At 45.0% G+C, this 22,593-nt stretch overlaps 1 pseudogene; it reads right to left on the reverse strand.

Annotated features, from left to right (window-relative positions):
- Window positions 1-21,680: 21,680 nt before the first annotated feature.
- LOC148163020 (histone H2B pseudogene) lies at window positions 21,681-22,121 on the reverse strand (annotated as a pseudogene).
- Window positions 22,122-22,593: the final 472 nt, after the last annotated feature.

Consider the following 22,593-nt stretch of genomic DNA (forward strand, 5'->3'; position numbering starts at 1 on the left):
GCTGCCTCCGGACCGCCTGACCACCTCGCAAACCAAAGGCTCTTTTCAGAGCCACCTCACTTGGCACAAAAAGACCTGTAACTCTCCAGAGACCCACCTACTCTAGCGTTTGGACCTGTGCCATTCTGCCCATCCTTATAACACCTTTGTCGTTTATGAAACATTACCAATTGTATCAACCCCACCTTAATGTATGTCTTTAGTGCAATTTGTTCCAAGCAAAATCATCAATTTCCTTTAACCACGTTGCAATCGTTTGCTTGCGTAGAGTGCCATTTCTGTCAGTTATTGGACCTGTGCCATTCTGCCGGTTTTTATCCATTTGTACCATGAACGAAACAGTATGAAACATCACAGCTCGACTTTAATATATGACTGTAGTGCAGTTTGTTCCAAGGAAAATCAGAATTTTCCTTAACCATAATGATTTTCATGGCTTTCCTAAATGGCCATTTCTGTTAATTATTTCTCCAAGTCAACCTTATGGGGATATTTTCTTAATGGTCTTTACCCTTTTGCTTTTATTCTCTCACTAGTGCATGCTGGAATTTTCGAGAAGTTCATTATGTCTGATATGGCAACAGATAAAATGCAGAAGTAGACGTAAAGATACATCTGAGTTCTTTAGGCTAGATATTAAGGAGATATTCAGATATCTGAAACGATGTCAGTCTCCACTCTACTTTTTTAGAAAACATATTTTTCACATGCATTTATGTCATCATGATGTCACGGGTTTTTAAAAATTATTTTAAAATAAATTGACTAAAATTTCTATTCTAATGTTTTGTTAAAGTAAACACTGTCAGATACAACTGGCACAAAAGTTCTTTGGCTTCCTGTTAATTTTGAGACGTGTAAAGTTGTCCTGAGACCAGAAATGGTTCTAGAGATTTACTCATTCTGGTGCAATCAGGTCAACTGAAAATAGCCTCTTCTCGGTGGTCAACTTTCAAAAACAATTCAATGCCTAATATCCATCAAAACTTCCAAATCATATTGTTACCTTAAACGTACTTTATACAATCTTCAGTTGACTTTGGCTCCTTGGACTAATGCAAAATGAAGGGAATTAGTAATCTTAGTTTATCTGGAGACTTCTGTTGAATTAAATCTCACAAGTACACCCAACACAAGGTGGGGGGGTGGTGAGGGACATTCAAATCATGATGTTGACGGAAACTTTCTTGTCACCTTCCTGACTGAAATAGGAACGACAGTAGCATTTCATCCGCAAACATGATATTAGGCTTTCGCTTGAGGTCTATGTGTTCACAATAACATCTTTGGTTTTCAAAGTGTTTTAGGTAACAGAATGGATCTAAAACATTCGCACGTGCTGTTTTACCACCTATCGAGATTAACATTTTTTAGTATCGTTTGGCTTATTCCCATAAATCATATTATAGATTTTCCAATAGTCAATCCTGCTAGCATTCTTGGAAGTAAATCCCTTCCTCCTGGATGGCTTTTTCTCGACATTATTTGGGTCCTTTCCTGTGCTTGTTCCTGTGTGTAGTCAGCAACAGACTATAGAGCTCGGATTTCTCATGACTTCTGCACCCTTGGCCACTTGCTTTTCTCAACTGTCCCCAAGGTCTTACTGTGTCCTGGGAGCTACAATTTCCCAGAAGCAGCCCGGACCCAAGGCTTAGTTGGGCTCCCTCTGCAGCAAGAACGTGGACTGTGATAGAAGGCAAACCGGGGGCTAGTGGTGTGGGCTTGACCCCTTAGTCTTTCCTTCACCTGTTTATGTCTGGGTGTCCAACTCTCCATGCTCCTCATATGTGAGGCACAGCTGTGCTTGAGAGAGCCGGCTGTGCTCAGCCCTTCCTGCCCCCAACTAGGGCAAGTTCTGCATTCCAGGCCTTCCCCTACCTCTGTTCCTTGACCTTCCAGCCCCAAGAAGCTGGATTGTACTAGGAATCCCCTGAAAGCCACATTCTTGGTTTGTTTATCCCTTATTTCCTCCTCAAAGAGAGGCTGGCTACTCCTCCCAGGTCGGACCCCACCCTCACGCAGCAGATCATTGTCCAGCACATGTGTCAGGGTTGCCAACGGGCCTGAGGTGTGAGGTAGGGTGACCGTATAATTTCATGTCCAATTAATGCAGATGGTTTTGAGAGTAAAAGGGGTGCTCTACATAATTGTGCTGGGACAGCAGGCAAAATCAGGACACGAGGACTCCCTTCTAGGGAAAAGGTCTGGAGACAGAATAAGGGCATCTCTTGGGGCTTAGGGATTTGCAGAGCACAAAGTTTCGTAGGAAGATGAGAGTGCATCACCTTTTCCATAATCTGTTCTCTTTGAAGTGCGGGTGCCTTTGTTTTCTGGGGAAAAGTAGTGTGTTACGAGGCTGCATTGACAGGGAAAGGAGACACAACATGGTCAGCGCAGCTGTTTGAATCCTACAGCTGCTGGGAACTAGTGCGACTGGGCTCTACAGCAAGAGTGATTAAGGGCACAGGTTCTGGGGTCAGATTAGACCTGGGTTCAAACCCCAGCTGTGCCTCTCCCTAGCTGTGGTGTCTTGGGTAAGTGACTTGACCTCTTTGAACCTCAGTTTCCTCCTCTGGACAATAGGGTCTACAAGGTAGTTGAGAGGATTCAGTGGGATAATGCAGACAGAGGGCTCAGTGAATCGTGGCTATACTTAGTCTCAGTCCTGAGAGGCATGCCCTGAGGCAGTTGGAGGGGTGGGGGGCGATGTGATTTGATGCCAGGCAGCTGTAGGGACTTGCTCTCCTGGCTACCTTGGTCCCATCTGTTTGCTTAAGGCTGATGGTGAGATAAGGGAGGACGACTCTTGCTTTCCTGAGCCTCTGTTAGTAAAGTTGCAGAGATAATGCTGCTCTGAGTTGCAAGGGGAAGTTGCTAGGGAGCAGTTGGAAAGTGTGCCTTGTTACCTTGCTAGCTTTGGGCATTGCTGACTCAGGCTTTTGTTGGCAAGCTGTTCCTCCTCACTCCCACTCACCCTCTCCCACTCACCCTCTCCCTATCCAAGTGCCATTCACCTTGCAAGTCTTGGCTCAGATCCTACCTCCTCTGTGAAGACGACCTGACCATCCCAGCCTACAGTGACTTCTCCCTCCCTGAGCCTCAGTACCTCCAACTGCAAAAGCGGGTGTATTCTTTATAATGCCCCTCCGGAGGGGCCACGATTAGGGCTGAATGAGGGAACAGATGTCGCATGCCAGGTGCAGTGTCTGGTACAGGCCTATGGTGAGTTCCCTGCTCCTTCTCTTCATACGCGTTGAACCCCCCACAATGTGTGCATCCTGGTCTTGATCAGATGCAGCTTTCTATTGGTAGTCATTTGGGAGTATGCCTGTGGTAGGTCTCTGTTCAATTGCAATGTCCCAGAAGTTAGGGGGCCACATCCTACCCTTCCTCACCTTCCAGGATCTAGCACTACACAAATCTCCATAATAAACTTTTTATTTTTTTTTTTTAAATTGAGCTCTGGAAGACTCTATGCGGCAGGCACTCTCCTGTGTCTGTTTTACACACAGGTCCAGTCTTTACCCTTTGCCCCCATATTTTCCTTACAGGACAGGCAGGCATAATTCCTTCTGTTGAGAAGAGGGAGCCCCAGAGAAGTTGGGTTATCCACTACCCCCAGCTCACCTACCTAACGCGTGGCCTAGCCAGGAATCAAATCCAGTTTTGACTCCTGTGCTAGACTGGGTCCAGTGAATGCCTGTGAATGTGGGGACGGGAGGATGGACAGAAGTAGAGGCCAGAATAGGAGTGCCTGCACCTTTACTTTTCCTTAGTAGAGGGAGGCTTGCTTGAGAAAAGCCTATAGGTAGTAAAGATTTAGGATTCAGAGGGTCCCCAAGCCCAGGTAAGGTCCCTCTTGGACAGGAAAAAGGAGGGCGGGGAGTGATGGGTCAAGCTAAGGCACAGGGAATTCCACAGTGGCTCCAAGATCCCAAAAATTAGCAGCGGAGGAGGTGAATAAGCAGGTGTCAAATGAGCCTCCTTTGAAGAGGCTTATTAACCCAGAAAGTTTTGAATTCCCTTGGAGTCAAGGCTGAGCATTTCACTCCAATAGAGTACCGATCATGGGACCTATGATTAGGTGTGGAGATAAGCTCTGCTGCACTCTGGCATCAGGGGTGATGATGGGGAAAGCAGAGGGGATAGGCCATTTAATTCAGCAGACCTCAAATCTGGTAGGACTTCAGACTGACCTGGGAACCCGTGGCTATAACCTCACACAGCAGGCTCGGAGGCTGGTAATCTGAGGCTAAAACACAGTCTGAGTCCTAAACCTCCAGCCCGCGGCCTGAGCACTTCAGGGCCATGGGACTGTGCTCAGCCAGGCTTCACCTAGATCTAGTAGAGCTAGGCCTCCTACGGGTAAGTGCCTCAGGGGTCCACGAGCTGTGTCTTTGGTCCCGTCACATCTTCCAGAGGCCTCACTCGGGTCAGAGGGAAAAGCTCTTCTCTGGCTGAGCTCCAGGGTTTCCAGCTCTATCCCTGCCCTGCCTCCCAGGGATTAGGATGCTGGCAGCCTCAGCGAGGGAGCCCGGGATATCCAGGCTCTCCCCCTGCCTCAACCGGCCTGCCACAGCAGCATCCAACTACACTACCTGCTTCCATTCACAGGACCCCTCCAGCCCCCACCCCAGTCCGGGAAGCAGCAAGCAGCAAGAAGCTAGGCTGCCTGTTAGGTAGAACAGAGGTCTAATCTTGGCTTACCTGCTTCCTGAACTGTGTGACGCATGGCAATTGACTCAACTTTCTAGTCCTAGGTTTATTCTTTGTCCATCGGGGATCTAGCCAGTCCTTACGTCATAGGGCTTTAGAGATCCATGAGGGACGTTATCATGCCCTCCCTCCCCACCTAACTTCCCAGAAGGGAGGAAAATCCACTGGCAGAAATGCAATAAAACTGTCACATCTGGGGGAGGTCAGCTATCTAAACTGTACAACTTGGGATAGTGTTTTTGTCGTTCCCTGCAACAGGATAAACATTCCACTTTTCCCCTAAGATCGGGGGGAAAAACAAAGGAAAACCTGGAATCGCCACTTTCAAGTAATTTTCAGCTCTCCACCCACCATAGTTTAGCCAGGCTATCCCCAAGAATGGTCGGGAAATCTCATGTTCGGGTTTACAGCGCAGCCTGCATTCATCTATTCATTTATGCAACAAACATTTGCTGAGTACCTACTACGTCAGGCACTGCTAGGTGCCGCGAATCACAGAAGGATAAGCTGAGAGCCCATAAACTGGTTAGAGTCTAGAGGGGGAAGGCAGATACTTTGGTCACAGAGATATAATATATTAAATGCTATGACAGAGACGTGCTCAGGTTATTTCGGGAGCCCAGAGGAAGGGCTTCGAACACAGCCCAGGGGCTAGTCAGGAAACTCTTTCCGGAAGAGGTAAAGTATTAAGTTATGTGGGTTTTTTAGTGTTTTTCACGTTTCACGTCATATTTTGTTTGTTTTTTTGTTTTCAGTCCTGTTTTCAGAACGAGGAGGCAAGAGGAAAGGGAGACGTCTCAAGCGCAGAAACAGTATTTCCTCCCAATGTCATTTATCTGCAAATAGTGAAAGTTTGACGTCTTCCTTGCCAATTTGGATGCCTTTTATTTCTTTTCGTGGTCTGATTGCTGTGGCTAGGGCTTCCAGTACTATGTAGAGTAAAAGTGGTGAGAGTGGACATCCTTGTCTTGTTCCTGACCTTGGGGGGAAAGCTCTCAGTTGCTCTGCATTGAGGGTGATGCTAGCATGGGTTTTTTCATAGCTGTGGGGTTTTTTCATGGTAGCTGTGGGGTTTTTTTGAGATTTTATTTATTTACTCATGAGAGACAGAGAGAGAGAGAAGGCAGAGGCAGTGGGAGAAGCATGCTCCCGGGAGCCTGGGAACATGACCTGAGCCGAAGGCAGACGCTTAACGGAATGAGCCACCCTGGCGCCCTGAGCTGTGGGTTTTTATGGCTTTTCTTATGTTGAGGGATGTTCCCTCTAAACCTACTTTTGTTGAGGGTTTTTATCATGAGTGGATGTTGTACTCTGCCAAATGCTTCTTCTGCATCTATCGAAATGATCATAGGGTTCCTATCCTTTGTCTTATTGATGTGATGTATCATGTTGATCGATTTGCAAATATCGAGCCACCCTTGCATCCCGAGAATAAATCCCACTTGATCGTGGTGAATGATTTTTGTGGATGTGTTGTTGGATCCGGTTTGCTAGTATGTTATGGAGGAATTTGTGCGTCTATGCTCTGCAGGGATCTGGGATACTGGCCTGGAGTGCTCTTTTTTCGTGGTGTCTGTATCTGGTTTTGGTATCAGGATAATGTTGGCCTCATAGAATGAATTTGGAAGTTTTCCTTCCTTTTCTATTTTTTGGAGTAGTTTGAGAAGAATAGGTATTAACTCTTCTTGAAATGTTTGGTAGAATTCACCTGTGAAGCCATCTGGTCCTGGACTTGTGATTGTTGGGAGTTTTTTGATTACTGATCCAATTACTTTGCTGGTTATTGGTCAGTTCAAAGTTTCCACTTCTCCCCATTTCACCTTTGGTAGTTTATATGTTTCCCTCGGAATTTAGCCATTTCTTCTAGATCATTCAATTTGTTGGCAGAGTTTTTCATAATATTCTCTTATAATTGTTTGTATTTCTATGGTGTTGGTTGTTATTTCTCCTCTCTCTTGTGTGATTTTATCTATTTGGGTCCTTTCTCCTTTTCTCTTGATAAGTGTGGCTAGAGGTTTGGCAATTTTACTGGTTTCCCACCACCCAAAGGACCAGCTCCTGGTTTCATTAATCGGTTTCATTGTTTTCTTCGTTTCTATATCATTTATTTCTGCTGTGATCTTTATTATGTCCTTCCTTCTGCTTGTTTTAGGTTTTGTTTGTTGTTCTTTTTCTACCTCATTTAGGTTTTATTTGAGATTTTTCTTGCTTCTTGAGGTAGGCCTGTAATTGCTATACACTTCCCTCTGAAATGCTTTTGCTGCATCCCAGAGGTATTGGAGCATTAGGTTCTCATTTTCATGTGTTTCCATGTACCTTTTTAATTTCCTCTTTTATTTCCTGGTTGAACCATTCATTGTATAGTAGCATGTTATTTAACCTCCCCGTATCTGTGGTCTTTCCAGGTATTTTCTTGTGGTGGACTTCTAGTTTCATAGAGTTGTGGTCAGAAAAGATGCAGGGTATGACTTTGACTTCTTGAATTTGTTGAGGCTGGCTTTGTGGGCTAAGATGTGATCTATTCTGGAAAACGTTCCCTGTGTACTTGAAAAGAATGTGTATTCTGCTGCTTTAGGATGGAATGTTCTGATTATATCTGTTAAACCTATCTGGTCCAGTGTGTCATTCAATGCCCTTCTTTTCTTGTTGATATTCTCTTTAGATCATCTGTCCATTGATGTAAGTCAGACGTTAAAGTCCCCTTCTACTATTGTATTATCATCGATTACTTCCTTTGTGCTTGTTATTCACTGTTTTATGCATTTGGGTGCTCCCATGTTGGGTTCATAAACATTTAGAATAGTTATATCTTCTTATTGGAGTGTCCTCTTTATTATTATATAGTGTCCTTCTTTGTCCCTTGTTGCAGGCTTTTTTTTTTTAAATTGTGCTATGATAGTCTCCATACAGTACCTCATTAGTTTTTGATGTAGTGTTCATGATTCATTATTTGCATATAACACCCAGTGCTCATCACAACACATGCCTTCCTTAATACACATCACCCGGCTCCCACATCCCCCTCTCCCCTCCCCTCTGAAACCCTCAGATTGTTTCCCAGAGACCATAGTGCCTCATGGTTCTTCTCCCCCTCTGATTCCCCCCTTCAATCTTCCTTTCCTTTCCCTAATGTCCTCCATGATATTCCTTATGTTCCACATGTGAGTGAAACCGTAAAGTTTAGTTCGTCTGGTACACGTATTGGTACTCCAGCTTTATTTTGACATGCATGGGCATGATAGATGTTTCTCCATCCCCTCACTTCCAACTGCAGGTGTTTTTAGGTCTAAAATGAGTCTCTTATAGGTAGCATATAGATGAGCCTTTTATTCTCTAATCCATCCTATCGCCCTATGTCTTTTGGGATTGGAGCTTTGAGTCCATGTACATTCAAAGTAATCATTGATAGATATGTATTTATTGCCATTTTATTACCTGATCTGTGGTTGTTTCGGAAGATTTTCTCTGATCTTTTCTTCTCTTTCTCTCTTTCGTGTTTTGCTGATTTTCTTTAATGATGTGTTTGGATTCCTTTCTCTTTATTCCTTGCCTATTTATTAGTGGTTTTTGATTTGTGGTTACCATTACGTTTGTATATAACCTCTTCTGTATATAGCAATCTATATTAAGTTGATGTTCCCTTAAGTTTGAACCCATTCTTGACTCCTCTCCTCCCCATGTTTTAGGTATATGGTGTTACATTTTAGTTTTTATTTATTTTTAGTTTTATTTATCTTACAGAGGGAAAGATTGGGGGGGAAGAAGTAGGAGGAGAGAATTGTAAGTGGGTTCCATGCTGGCCATGTAGCCCAACGTGGGGCTCAAAACCACAACCCCAAGATCATGACCCGAGCTGAAATCAAGAGTCAGAGGCTCAACCGACTGAGCCACCCAGGCGCCCCTATGTTGCTATATTTTAAATCCTTTTATTTTGTGATTACCTTGACTGACTTTATAGAGAAATACTCAAATTTTAGTGGTTTTGTGTTCTTTCTACCTTTATACCATCTCTTTTCGTCTCTCCTTTCCACTCAAAGAGTCCCCTTTAATATTTCTTGCAGGGCTGGGATGGGGGTCACAAACTCCTTTCGTTTGGGTTTGTCTGGGAAACTCTCTACCTCTCCTTCTATTCTGAATGGTAGCCTTGCCGGACAGCATCTTCTTGGCTGTAGGTTCTTTCCTTTCAGCACTCTGCATATATCATGCCACTCCCATCGGGCGTGCAAGCTTTCCCTTGCAAAGTCTCCTGCTCAGCTTATGGGTTTTGGTTTTCCCTTGTAAATACTGTCTTCTTTTGTCTTTCTGCTTTCCAAATTTTCTTTATCACTATATTTTGCCGATTTAATTACATATGTCTTGGCGTTGGTCTGTTTCTGTTGATTTTAATGGGAGTTCTCTGTGCCTCGTGGATCTGGATGTCTGCCTCCTTCCCCAGGTTAGGGAAGTTTTCAGCTATTATTTCTTCAAATAAATTTTTGCCTCCTTTTCTCTCGATTCTTCTTCTGGGACTCCAATAATGTGAATGTCATTACATTTGATGGAGTCCCTGAGGTCCCTAAGTCTATTCTCGTTTTGCGTAATTGCTTTTTATCTCTGTTGTTCAGCTTGATTCATTTCCATTACTCTGTCTTTGGGGTCACCAATTCATTCCTCTGCTTCTTCCATCCTGCTGTTCACTCCATCAAACCTGTTTCTCATTTCTTTTCCTGAGCCTTTTATCTCTGCTATGTTACTCCTTATCTCTCTGTTAGTCCTTATCACGTGTCTCACTCATGTCTTCACTCTTTTCCTAAGTTATGTGAGTATCGTTATTGATCATTGCTTTAAATTCTCTATCAGGCCTGTTACTTACATCTGTTTTGCCTAGATCTCTGGCCATGGCCTGGTCCCCTTTTTCGTATGGGATAAAGTTCTCTGTCTCCTCATTTTGTCTGCCTCTCGGTATCTGTTCCTGCGTGTTACAAAAGTCAGCTATGTCTTCTACTCTTGAAAGTAGCGACTTTAGGAAGCAGTAGTCCCAGAGTGCCCTGCAGTGCAGTGTCCCCTGTTCACCAGCAGCTGGCACTTCAGGAGAATATCCTATGTGTGTTGCTTATGCCCCGCTCTTGTGTCTGAGTCACTTTCCTTTCAGTGTAGTCATCTGCACTGACTCTCTGCCTGTTGCGGGCTGTGCTGCTTCTCTGTGATTTTACTGGGACCCAAGCAGGCCAGCTCTGGGGACAGGGGGAATGTGCCCACCAGAAACCTTGGGATCAAAATTTGCATTGGGCCACCTGTCCTATGCCGGATTCCCCCAAGCACTGTGGCGGCTGGGTCTGTGCGTGGGGTTAGCCAGTGGCATGAGACTGGGCGTGGCTCGAGGCACTGCCTGGGTGTAGCTGGGCCCCGCCCACAATGGTGCCTGTGGGTGCATGGCTGGGCGAGGCATGACACCTGGGCACGGATCTGCAGCTGGGTAGGGAAGCAGCTGTGCACCCTGTGTTTGGGTGGGGTATGAACCGCTTTAAATAAATTTGCCCTGAACCTACAGCTGAGCCCAGCAGGCCTGGAGTGGACAAGTCCTCGGGAGAACAGGTGGGCATGGCACACTGCTAGCAGGTTAGGTAGCAAGGCTCTATGCAGTGCTCAGATGGCCCCGTGTTTATGCAGGGGGGCAGGGGTGGAAAATGGCCCCGTGTTTATGCAGGGGGGCAGGGGTGGAAAATGGCCCCCGTAGCTCTTCCTTCTTCAGAGAGGTCCACCACCACGCTCCAAAATCAGTATGAACAGTTCCGTCTCCCATTTGCCCCTGACATGGTTCAAACTGCCGTTTTTATGTCACCCCTCCACACAGACTGCTCTTTCTTTAAGGGTGGCGACCCAGCTGTCACTTGCTCTCCTCTGGCTTGCCCAGTGTGAGCTCCCTGGTGCGAGCACCTATTTCTCGCCCTTCTCCCCATGCATAGCTCCCTCCTGCCTGCTGGCAGCCTCCTTCCACGTTTCTGACCTTCCTAACCTTTCAGATGCAGTTTCCTCCCTATATTTAGTTGTGGGGTTTCTTCTTCCAGTCCTTGCATTGCTCTCTGGTTTATTTAATTTTTCTGGATGATATCTAGTTTTAAATGTGGGATGGGATGAGCTCAGGCTCCTCCTACTCTGCCATCTTCCCAAGCTCCTCTGGAATCGCTTTCTTAAAATGACTTTTTAAATATTATGGTATGTATGAGACCAATGTGCATGAATAACTTTGAAAAACCACTGTAAGTCATGTGGACAAAAAGGGACTTTAGAACCAGCAGCAATCAGCATGATAGAAATTAAGTGACTTAGTGAAACAGGATTTCAATTTTCTAAATGGTCCACAGTCCATTCTCTGAAAAGGCATATGGCTCTAAAAAGAGCTTTTGGCTTCAAAAATTCAGTTCCCCAAGGAAATAGCAATTTCTAAGGACCACCAACAAGGATTTACTGACACTTCTTTTTATGGTAGCTTTCCTTGGGTATTTATGCAGCAAGTCCCTCATCCCTTTCCATATCCCTTTGGTTGTATCTTTCATCAAATGGGCTCAAGAAAAGTTTGGATTCCTGTAGTTTACCTAGCTTTTGTCTCACTGTTTGGCTCAGCGTGACACCATTCACAGGCTTCTACATTCAAATCAAAGGTCATTTAGAATTTATTTTAAGAGTTCACATGAAACATATAGAAAACATAACGAAATAATCAGTTTTCTTACAATCTGTAACAAATTGAAGCCCCCCCCCACACAACCCTGACAGTGTGTTCTCCCTTCACAGATATATAGGAAGCTAGAAATCAATTAAATGGAAAGCACTTGGATAATCACCAACCACTTTGAAATTCAGCATGTACCTATAGGAAAAAGAAACAAAGAAAAAAAAAAAAGCCTCGAGTCACAGCCCGCCTCATGCCCCTGGCCAACCCCACGCACATACCCAGCCTCCACAGCGTTTGGGGGAAACCAGCATAGGAGTGGTGGCCTAATGCAAATTTTGCTCCCAAGTTCCCTGATGGGTACATGCCCCCTGTCCCCAGAACTGGCCTGTCTGGATCTCAGTAACACCACAGAGAACAAGTACATCCCGCAGCAGGCTGAGAGTCAGTGCAGATGACTGCACTGAAAGGAAAGTGACTGAGACACAACAGCAGGGCATAAGCAACACACATAGGATATTCTCCTGAAGTGCCAGGTTCTGGTGAACAGGGGACACTACACTGCAGGGCACTCTGAGACTACTTCTTCCTAAAGTTGCTACTTTCAAGAGCAGAAGATGTAGCTGAGTTTTGTAACACACAGGAACAGATAGAGAGAGGCAGACAAAAGGAGGAGAGAGAGAACTTTATCCCATATGAAAGAAGGGGACAAGGACATGGCCAGACATCTAAGCAAAAGAGATGTAAGTATCAGGTCTGATAGAGAATTTAAAGCAATGATCAGTGAGGATACTCACAGAACTCAGGAAAATTGTGAAAGACATGAGTGAGACACATGATAAGGACTAACAGAGAGATAAGGAGTAACATAGCAGAGATAAAGGGCTCAGTAAATGAAATGAGAAACATGGTTGATGGAGTGAACAGCAGGATGGTTGAAGCAGAGGAATGAAATGGTGACCTAGAAGACAGAATAATGGAAAGGAATCAAGCTGAACAACAGAGATAAAAAGAAATTATGAAAAACGAGAATAGACTTAGGGACCTCAGGGACTCCATCAAATGTAATGACATTCACATTATTGGAGTCCCAGAAGAAGAAGAGAGAAAAAAGGAGGCAGAACATTTATTTAAAGAAATAATAGCTGAGAACTCCCCTAATCTGGAGAAGGAGGCAGACATCCAGATCCACGAGGCACAGAGAATTCCCATTAAAATTAACAGAAACAGACCCACGCCAAGACATATGTAATTAAATCGGCAAAATATAGTGATAAAGAAAATTTGAAAAGCAGGACGACAAAAGAAGACAGTATTTACAAGGGAAAACCAAAACCCGTAAGGACAGCAGGAGATTTTGCAAGGGAAATTTTGCAAGCCAGACGGGAGTGGCATGATATATGCAGAGTGCTGAAAGGAAAGAACCTACAGCCATGAAGACTCTCTCCGGCAAGGCTACCATTCAGAATAGAAGGAGAGGTAGAGAGTTTCCCAGACAAACCCAAACGAAAGGAGTTTGTGACCCCCATCCCAGCCCTGCAAGAAATATTAAAGGGGACTCTTTGAGTGGAAAGGAGAGACGAAAAGAGATGGTATAAAGGTAGAAAGAACACAAAACCACTAAAATTTGAGTATTTCTCTATAAAGTCAGTCAAGGTAATCACAAAATAAAAGGATTTAAAATATAGCAACATAGGGGCGCCTGGGTGGCTCAGTCGGTTGAGCCTCTGACTCTTGATTTCAGCTCGGGTCATGATCTTGGGGTTGTGGTTTTGAGCCCCACGTTGGGCTACATGGCCAGCATGGAACCCACTTACAATTCTCTCCTCCTACTTCTTCCCCCCCAATCTTTCCCTCTGTAAGATAAATAAAACTAAAAATAAATAAAAACTAAAATGTAACACCATATACCTAAAACATGGGGAGGAGAGGAGTCAAGAATGGGTTCAAACTTAAGGGAACATCAACTTAATATAGATTGCTATATACAGAAGAGGTTATATACAAACGTAATGGTAACCACAAATCAAAAACCACTAATAAATAGGCAAGGAATAAAGAGAAAGGAATCCAAACACATCATTAAAGAAAATCAGCAAAACACGAAAGAGAGAAAGAGAAGAAAAGATCAGAGAAAATCTTCCGAAACAACCACAGATCAGGTAATAAAATGGCAATAAATACATATCTATCAATGATTACTTTGAATGTACATGGACTCAAAGCTCCAATCCCAAAAGACATAGGGCGATAGGATGGATTAGAGAATAAAAGGCTCATCTATATGCTACCTATAAGAGACTCATTTTAGACCTAAAAACACCTGCAGTTGGAAGTGAGGGGATGGAGAAACATCTATCATGCCCATGCATGTCAAAATAAAGCTGGAGTACCAATACGTGTACCAGACGAACTAAACTTTACGGTTTCACTCACATGTGGAACATAAGGAATATCATGGAGGACATTAGGGAAAGGAAAGGAAGATTGAAGGGGGGAATCAGAGGGGGAGAAGAACCATGAGGCACTATGGTCTCTGGGAAACAATCTGAGGGTTTCAGAGGGGAGGGGAGAGGGGGATGTGGGAGCCGGGTGATGTGTATTAAGGAAGGCATGTGTTGTGATGAGCACTGGGTGTTATATGCAAATAATGAATCATGAACACTACATCAAAAACTAATGAGGTACTGTATGGAGACTATCATAGCACAATTTAAAAAAAAAAAGCCTGCAACAAGGGACAAAGAAGGACACTATATAATAATAAAGAGGACACTCCAATAAGAAGATATAACTATTCTAAATGTTTATGAACCCAACATGGGAGCACCCAAATGCATAAAACAGTGAATAACAAGCACAAAGGAAGTAATCGATGATAATACAATAGTAGAAGGGGACTTTAACGTCTGACTTACATCAATGGACAGATGATCTAAAGAGAATATCAACAAGAAAAGAAGGGCATTGAATGACACACTGGACCAGATAGGTTTAACAGATATAATCAGAACATTCCATCCTAAAGCAGCAGAATACACATTCTTTTCAAGTACACAGGGAACGTTTTCCAGAATAGATCACATCTTAGCCCACAAAGCCAGCCTCAACAAATTCAAGAAGTCAAAGTCATACCCTGCATCTTTTCTGACCACAACTCTATGAAACTAGAAGTCCACCACAAGAAAATACCTGGAAAGACCACAGATACGGGGAGGTTAAATAACATGCTACTATACAATGAATGGTTCAACCAGGAAATAAAAGAGGAAATTAAAAAGGTACATGGAAACACATGAAAATGAGAACCTAATGCTCCAATACCTCTGGGATGCAGCAAAAGCATTTCAGAGGGAAGTGTATAGCAATTACAGGCCTACCTCAAGAAGCAAGAAAAATCTCAAATAAAACCTAAATGAGGTAGAAAAAGAACAACAAACAAAACCTAAAACAAGCAGAAGGAAGGACATAATAAAGATCACAGCAGAAATAAATGATATAGAAACGAAGAAAACAATGAAACCGATTAATGAAACCAGGAGCTGGTCCTTTGGGTGGTGGGAAACCAGTAAAATTGCCAAACCTCTAGCCACACTTATCAAGAGAAAAGGAGAAAGGACCCAAATAGATAAAATCACACAAGAGAGAGGAGAAATAACAACCAACACCATAGAAATACAAACAATTATAAGAGAATATTATGAAAAACTCTGCCAACAAATTGAATGATCTAGAAGAAATGGCTAAATTCCGAGGGAAACATATAAACTACCAAAGGTGAAATGGGGAGAAGTGGAAACTTTGAACTGACCAATAACCAGCAAAGTAATTGGATCAGTAATCAAAAAACTCCCAACAATCACAAGTCCAGGACCAGATGGCTTCACAGGTGAATTCTACCAAACATTTCAAGAAGAGTTAATACCTATTCTTCTCAAACTACTCCAAAAAATAGAAAAGGAAGGAAAACTTCCAAATTCATTCTATGAGGCCAACATTATCCTGATACCAAAACCAGATACAGACACCACGAAAAAAGAGCACTCCAGGCCAGTATCCCAGATCCCTGCAGAGCATAGACGCACAAATTCCTCCATAACATACTAGCAAACCGGATCCAACAACACATCCACAAAAATCATTCACCACGATCAAGTGGGATTTATTCTCGGGATGCAAGGGTGGCTCGATATTTGCAAATCGATCAACATGATACATCACATCAATAAGACAAAGGATAGGAACCCTATGATCATTTCGATAGATGCAGAAGAAGCATTTGGCAGAGTACAACATCCACTCATGATAAAAACCCTCAACAAAAGTAGGTTTAGAGGGAACATCCCTCAACATAAGAAAAGCCATAAAAACCCACAGCTCAGGGCGCCAGGGTGGCTCATTCCGTTAAGCGTCTGCCTTCGGCTCAGGTCATGTTCCCAGGCTCCCGGGAGCATGCTTCTCCCACTGCCTCTGCCTTCTCTCTCTCTCTGTCTCTCATGAGTAAATAAATAAAATCTCAAAAAAACCCCACAGCTACCATGAAAAAACCCCACAGCTATGAAAAAACCCATGCTAGCATCACCCTCAATGCAGAGCAACTGAGAGCTTTCCCCCCAAGGTCAGGAACAAGACAAGGATGTCCACTCTCACCACTTTTACTCTACATAGTACTGGAAGCCCTAGCCACAGCAATCAGACCACGAAAAGAAATAAAAGGCATCCAAATTGGCAAGGAAGACGTCAAACTTTCACTATTTGCAGATAAATGACATTGGGAGGAAATACTGTTTCTGCGCTTGAGACGTCTCCCTTTCCTCTTGCCTCCTCGTTCTGAAAACAGGACTGAAAACAAAAAAACAAACAAAATATGACGTGAAACGTGAAAAACACTAAAAAACCCACATAACTTAATACTTTACCTCTTCCGGAAAGAGTTTCCTGACTAGCCCCTGGGCTGTGTTCGATGACCTTCCTCTGGGCTCCCGAAATAACCTGAGCACGTCTCTGTCATAGCATTTAATATATTATATCTCTGTGACCAAAGTATCTGCCTTCCCCCTCTAGACTCTAACCAGTTTATGGGCTCTCAGCTTATCCTTCTGTGATTCGCGGCACCTAGCAGTGCCTGACGTAGTAGGTACTCAGCAAATGTTTGTTGCATAAATGAATAGATGAATGCAGGCTGCGCTGTAAACCCGAACATGAGATTTCCCGACCCTTCTTGGGGATAGCCTGGCTAAACTATGGTGGGTGGAGAGCTGAAAATTACTTGAAAGTGGCGATTCCAGGTTTTCCTTTGTTTTTCCCCCCGATCTTAGGGGAAAAGGGGAATGTTTATCCTGTTGCAGGGAACGACAAAAACACTATCCCAAGTTGTACAGTTTAGATAGCTGACCTCCCCCAGATGTGACAGTTTTATTGCATTTCTGCCAGTGGATTTTCCTCCCTTCTGGGAAGTTAGGTGGGGAGGGAGGGCATGATAACGTCCCTCATGGATCTCTAAAGCCCTATGACGTAAGGACTGGCTAGATCCCCGATGGACAAAGAATAAACCTAGGACTAGAAAGTTGAGTCAATTGCCATGCGTCACACAGTTCAGGAAGCAGGTAAGCCAGGATTAGACCTCTGTTCTACCTAACAGGCAGCCTAGCTTCTTGCTGCTTGCTGCTTCCCGGACTGGGGTGGGGGCTGGAGGGGTCCTGTGAATGGAAGCAGGTAGTGTAGTTGGATGCTGCTGTGGCAGGCCGGTTGAGGCAGGGGGAGAGCCTGGATATCCCGGGCTCCCTCGCTGAGGCTGCCAGCATCCTAATCCCTGGGAGGCAGGGCAGGGATAGAGCTGGAAACCCTGGAGCTCAGCCAGAGAAGAGCTTTTCCCTCTGACCCGAGTGAGGCCTCTGGAAGATCTGACGGGACCAAAGACACAGCTCGTGGACCCCTGAGGCACTTACCCGTAGGAGGCCTAGCTCTACTAGATCTAGGTGAAGCCTGGCTGAGCACAGTCCCATGGCCCTGAAGTGCTCAGGCCGCGGGCTGGAGGTTTAGGACTCAGACTGTGTTTTAGCCTCAGATTACCAGCCTCCGAGCCTGCTGTGTGAGGTTATAGCCACGGGTTCCCAGGTCAGTCTGAAGTCCTACCAGATTTGAGGTCTGCTGAATTAAATGGCCTATCCCCTCTGCTTTCCCCATCATCACCCCTGATGCCAGAGTGCAGCAGAGCTTATCTCCACACCTAATCATAGGTCCCATGATCGGTACTCTATTGGAGTGAAATGCTCAGCCTTGACTCCAAGGGAATTCAAAACTTTCTGGGTTAATAAGCCTCTTCAAAGGAGGCTCATTTGACACCTGCTTATTCACCTCCTCCGCTGCTAATTTTTGGGATCTTGGAGCCACTGTGGAATTCCCTGTGCCTTAGCTTGACCCATCACTCCCCGCCCTCCTTTTTCCTGTCCAAGAGGGACCTTACCTGGGCTTGGGGACCCTCTGAATCCTAAATCTTTACTACCTATAGGCTTTTCTCAAGCAAGCCTCCCTCTACTAAGGAAAAGTAAAGGTGCAGGCACTCCTATTCTGGCCTCTACTTCTGTGCATCCTCCCGTCCCCACATTCACAGGCATTCACTGGACCCAGTCTAGCACAGGAGTCAAAACTGGATTTGATTCCTGGCTAGGCCACGCGTTAGGTAGGTGAGCTGGGGGTAGTGGATAACCCAACTTCTCTGGGGCTCCCTCTTCTCAACAGAAGGAATTATGCCTGCCTGTCCTGTAAGGAAAATATGGGGGCAAAGGGTAAAGACTGGACCTGTGTGTAAAACAGACACAGGAGAGTGCCTGCCGCATAGAGTCTTCCAGAGCTCAATTTAAAAAAAAAAATAAAAAGTTTATTATGGAGATTTGTGTAGTGCTAGATCCTGGAAGGTGAGGAAGGGTAGGATGTGGCCCCCTAACTTCTGGGACATTGCAATTGAACAGAGACCTACCACAGGCATACTCCCAAATGACTACCAATAGAAAGCTGCATCTGATCAAGACCAGGATGCACACATTGTGGGGGGTTCAACGCGTATGAAGAGAAGGAGCAGGGAACTCACCATAGGCCTGTACCAGACACTGCACCTGGCATGCGACATCTGTTCCCTCATTCAGCCCTAATCGTGGCCCCTCCGGAGGGGCATTATAAAGAATACACCCGCTTTTGCAGTTGGAGGTACTGAGGCTCAGGGAGGGAGAAGTCACTGTAGGCTGGGATGGTCAGGTCGTCTTCACAGAGGAGGTAGGATCTGAGCCAAGACTTGCAAGGTGAATGGCACTTGGATAGGGAGAGGGTGAGTGGGAGAGGGTGAGTGGGAGTGAGGAGGAACAGCTTGCCAACAAAAGCCTGAGTCAGCAATGCCCAAAGCTAGCAAGATAACAAGGCACACTTTCCAACTGCTCCCTAGCAACTTCCCCTTGCAACTCAGAGCAGCATTATCTCTGCAACTTTACTAACAGAGGCTCAGGAAAGCAAGAGTCGTCCTCCCTTATCTCACCATCAGCCTTAAGCAAACAGATGGGACCAAGGTAGCCAGGAGAGCAAGTCCCTACAGCTGCCTGGCATCAAATCACATCGCCCCCCACCCCTCCAACTGCCTCAGGGCATGCCTCTCAGGACTGAGACTAAGTATAGCCACGATTCACTGAGCCCTCTGTCTGCATTATCCCACTGAATCCTCTCAACTACCTTGTAGACCCTATTGTCCAGAGGAGGAAACTGAGGTTCAAAGAGGTCAAGTCACTTACCCAAGACACCACAGCTAGGGAGAGGCACAGCTGGGGTTTGAACCCAGGTCTAATCTGACCCCAGAACCTGTGCCCTTAATCACTCTTGCTGTAGAGCCCAGTCGCACTAGTTCCCAGCAGCTGTAGGATTCAAACAGCTGCGCTGACCATGTTGTGTCTCCTTTCCCTGTCAATGCAGCCTCGTAACACACTACTTTTCCCCAGAAAACAAAGGCACCCGCACTTCAAAGAGAACAGATTATGGAAAAGGTGATGCACTCTCATCTTCCTACGAAACTTTGTGCTCTGCAAATCCCTAAGCCCCAAGAGATGCCCTTATTCTGTCTCCAGACCTTTTCCCTAGAAGGGAGTCCTCGTGTCCTGATTTTGCCTGCTGTCCCAGCACAATTATGTAGAGCACCCCTTTTACTCTCAAAACCATCTGCATTAATTGGACATGAAATTATACGGTCACCCTACCTCACACCTCAGGCCCGTTGGCAACCCTGACACATGTGCTGGACAATGATCTGCTGCGTGAGGGTGGGGTCCGACCTGGGAGGAGTAGCCAGCCTCTCTTTGAGGAGGAAATAAGGGATAAACAAACCAAGAATGTGGCTTTCAGGGGATTCCTAGTACAATCCAGCTTCTTGGGGCTGGAAGGTCAAGGAACAGAGGTAGGGGAAGGCCTGGAATGCAGAACTTGCCCTAGTTGGGGGCAGGAAGGGCTGAGCACAGCCGGCTCTCTCAAGCACAGCTGTGCCTCACATATGAGGAGCATGGAGAGTTGGACACCCAGACATAAACAGGTGAAGGAAAGACTAAGGGGTCAAGCCCACACCACTAGCCCCCGGTTTGCCTTCTATCACAGTCCACGTTCTTGCTGCAGAGGGAGCCCAACTAAGCCTTGGGTCCGGGCTGCTTCTGGGAAATTGTAGCTCCCAGGACACAGTAAGACCTTGGGGACAGTTGAGAAAAGCAAGTGGCCAAGGGTGCAGAAGTCATGAGAAATCCGAGCTCTATAGTCTGTTGCTGACTACACACAGGAACAAGCACAGGAAAGGACCCAAATAATGTCGAGAAAAAGCCATCCAGGAGGAAGGGATTTACTTCCAAGAATGCTAGCAGGATTGACTATTGGAAAATCTATAATATGATTTATGGGAATAAGCCAAACGATACTAAAAAATGTTAATCTCGATAGGTGGTAAAACAGCACGTGCGAATGTTTTAGATCCATTCTGTTACCTAAAACACTTTGAAAACCAAAGATGTTATTGTGAACACATAGACCTCAAGCGAAAGCCTAATATCATGTTTGCGGATGAAATGCTACTGTCGTTCCTATTTCAGTCAGGAAGGTGACAAGAAAGTTTCCGTCAACATCATGATTTGAATGTCCCTCACCACCCCCCCACCTTGTGTTGGGTGTACTTGTGAGATTTAATTCAACAGAAGTCTCCAGATAAACTAAGATTACTAATTCCCTTCATTTTGCATTAGTCCAAGGAGCCAAAGTCAACTGAAGATTGTATAAAGTACGTTTAAGGTAACAATATGATTTGGAAGTTTTGATGGATATTAGGCATTGAATTGTTTTTGAAAGTTGACCACCGAGAAGAGGCTATTTTCAGTTGACCTGATTGCACCAGAATGAGTAAATCTCTAGAACCATTTCTGGTCTCAGGACAACTTTACACGTCTCAAAATTAACAGGAAGCCAAAGAACTTTTGTGCCAGTTGTATCTGACAGTGTTTACTTTAACAAAACATTAGAATAGAAATTTTAGTCAATTTATTTTAAAATAATTTTTAAAAACCCGTGACATCATGATGACATAAATGCATGTGAAAAATATGTTTTCTAAAAAAGTAGAGTGGAGACTGACATCGTTTCAGATATCTGAATATCTCCTTAATATCTAGCCTAAAGAACTCAGATGTATCTTTACGTCTACTTCTGCATTTTATCTGTTGCCATATCAGACATAATGAACTTCTCGAAAATTCCAGCATGCACTAGTGAGAGAATAAAAGCAAAAGGGTAAAGACCATTAAGAAAATATCCCCATAAGGTTGACTTGGAGAAATAATTAACAGAAATGGCCATTTAGGAAAGCCATGAAAATCATTATGGTTAAGGAAAATTCTGATTTTCCTTGGAACAAACTGCACTACAGTCATATATTAAAGTCGAGCTGTGATGTTTCATACTGTTTCGTTCATGGTACAAATGGATAAAAACCGGCAGAATGGCACAGGTCCAATAACTGACAGAAATGGCACTCTACGCAAGCAAACGATTGCAACGTGGTTAAAGGAAATTGATGATTTTGCTTGGAACAAATTGCACTAAAGACATACATTAAGGTGGGGTTGATACAATTGGTAATGTTTCATAAACGACAAAGGTGTTATAAGGATGGGCAGAATGGCACAGGTCCAAACGCTAGAGTAGGTGGGTCTCTGGAGAGTTACAGGTCTTTTTGTGCCAAGTGAGGTGGCTCTGAAAAGAGCCTTTGGTTTGCGAGGTGGTCAGGCGGTCCGGAGGCAGCTCACTGGCGGAAGGTGTACCTGATGATGGCCTTGGTGGCCCCGGACACGGCGTGCTTGCCAATCTCCCCGGGCAGCAGCAGGCGCACGGCTGTCTGGATCTCCCTGGAGGTGATGGTGGCGCGCTTGGTGGAGCGGGCCAGGCGAGAGGCCTCGTAGGCAATGTGCTCGAAGATGTCCTTGACGAACGAATCCATGATGCTCACGGTCTTCTGCGAGGGGCTCAGGCCCTTGTGAACATGCCTCAGAACCCTGGGGAATAGGTGGTGAAACTGTAGCGGGGGTGGGGTGCAGTGATGTTGAGAGGGTGGTGGTGGCAGCAGCGGCGGCAGCACTGGCGCGTTGCCTCCTTCTGCTTCGGGCTCTTCGGGTCGGCTGCCGTGGGATCCTCCGTCTGTGCCCAGGCTTTCCTAAGAAGAGGTCTCACAGCCAGGCTCAGCCATGTGGGGCTCACCTTCCCGACAGCTCGAAAGGAAGGACAATGGCGGCGGCTGGGGGCACTGGCCCATTTATAGTCGCTGCATTTCCTGACGTCACGGGCAACCTCCACATCTGAATGGACAAAGTGCAATGCAGGGAACACGTCGCTATGTCAGGCCACGTCACATGTGCATTTGATTGCACACCCTTCTGCGTCCCATCCACCAATCACAGTGGGATTCTGGCATCTTCTAAACTTCGTGTTGCCTCTATCAGAAACATGCCACATAGAGTTATAGGTCATCTGGACCACAAACTGGTTCATGCCTGCCATATGGAACAACAAATTCTACCTCTTTTTAGAGTGGCTGAACATTAGTTGAGGCTTTAACAATATACCTACAGATTAAGTCCTCCTAAACAAGGACATAATCCAAAGGCAGGCCACTGTCAGTAGTATCAATAAGCCACACTGTATCTAGTAAAGGCTTATTA

The sequence above is a fragment of the Eumetopias jubatus genome, unplaced genomic scaffold (assembly GCF_037043125.1).
Source record: "Eumetopias jubatus isolate StellerSeaLion01/CBP00866 unplaced genomic scaffold, mEumJub1_p1.0 scaffold_11, whole genome shotgun sequence".
NCBI classification, from domain to species: domain Eukaryota; kingdom Metazoa; phylum Chordata; class Mammalia; order Carnivora; family Otariidae; genus Eumetopias; species Eumetopias jubatus.